Source organism: Morone saxatilis, unplaced genomic scaffold (assembly GCF_004916995.1).
Source record: "Morone saxatilis isolate NCDOM2014 unplaced genomic scaffold, NCSU_SB_2.0 Contig4, whole genome shotgun sequence".
In the NCBI taxonomy this organism is placed as follows: domain Eukaryota; kingdom Metazoa; phylum Chordata; class Actinopteri; family Moronidae; genus Morone; species Morone saxatilis.
This window is the reverse complement of record NW_023339984.1, coordinates 4,088,003-4,088,818: the sequence shown is the minus strand read 5'-3', so window position 1 is coordinate 4,088,818 and position 816 is coordinate 4,088,003. Positions and strand designations below refer to the sequence as shown.

The 816-nt window shown below is 51.0% G+C and overlaps 1 pseudogene; it reads left to right on the top strand.

Annotated features, from left to right (window-relative positions):
- The window catches only part of LOC118338408, an 11,860-nt pseudogene that overhangs the window by 8,473 nt on the left and 2,571 nt on the right, over nucleotides 1–816 (top strand).

Here is an 816-nt window from a genome sequence, read left to right as displayed (position 1 = left end):
AACTTGCTGCAGTAATTGTCTGTTCCTGAGCTGCAGCAGTATTCACCTCCTGAGCTGCAGTTATCTCCTGTTGTGTTGGTCTCTGGTCCTGACCTTCTGCTTTGTCACCGCCCAACGAAGGGATCCCACCGCCAGCTTCCAGAGGGGTTTCGCCTTCACCGCTGGTCTCCAGAGGGGTTCTGCCTTCGTCTTTGTCCTTCAGAGGAGTTCGGCCTTCGCCTTCATAGGCAGTCTTCAGGGGGTGTTGCCTTTGTTGCCGGCCTCCTGAGTGGTTCTGTTTTCATTGCTGGCTTCTGGTGTGGTTCTGCCAATCTAGTTTTCATCCTGTCCGTCCTCCAGGTGAGGTTCTTCACCTACAGTATGTCACCAGCCTCCAGGACCATCATGACTCTCCACTGCTCCAGTTCTGTTAAAGAGGAGTTACACAGGGATGGCTTGGCAGAGAGAATCCAGGGAATGAGTGCTCGCTGACAGCAAGGATGTGAGGTGTAATAGGTGTAAGCCTTTCAGACAAACTAACTAGACTGGTGCAACATAAACTAGCTTCAGATCAGGAAGTGTAGCACATGAACCATCCATGATGAAAAGGGCCTGACTGTGAATGCATAGTTCTTGTAGGCAGCAGTGATGGCAGGCAGGGGTGCATATTCTAGATGATGAACAAGTCTACAGAGAGGCGGAGCCAGAGTGAGGAGGGAGACCACATGCACACACAGACACAGACCCAGAGGGTCTTTCTCTACCATGAGACTATGTTCCAAATGGGGAGCTATGTAAAAATGAAGCAGCAGCATCAGGCCTGAATGCAGATGTTGA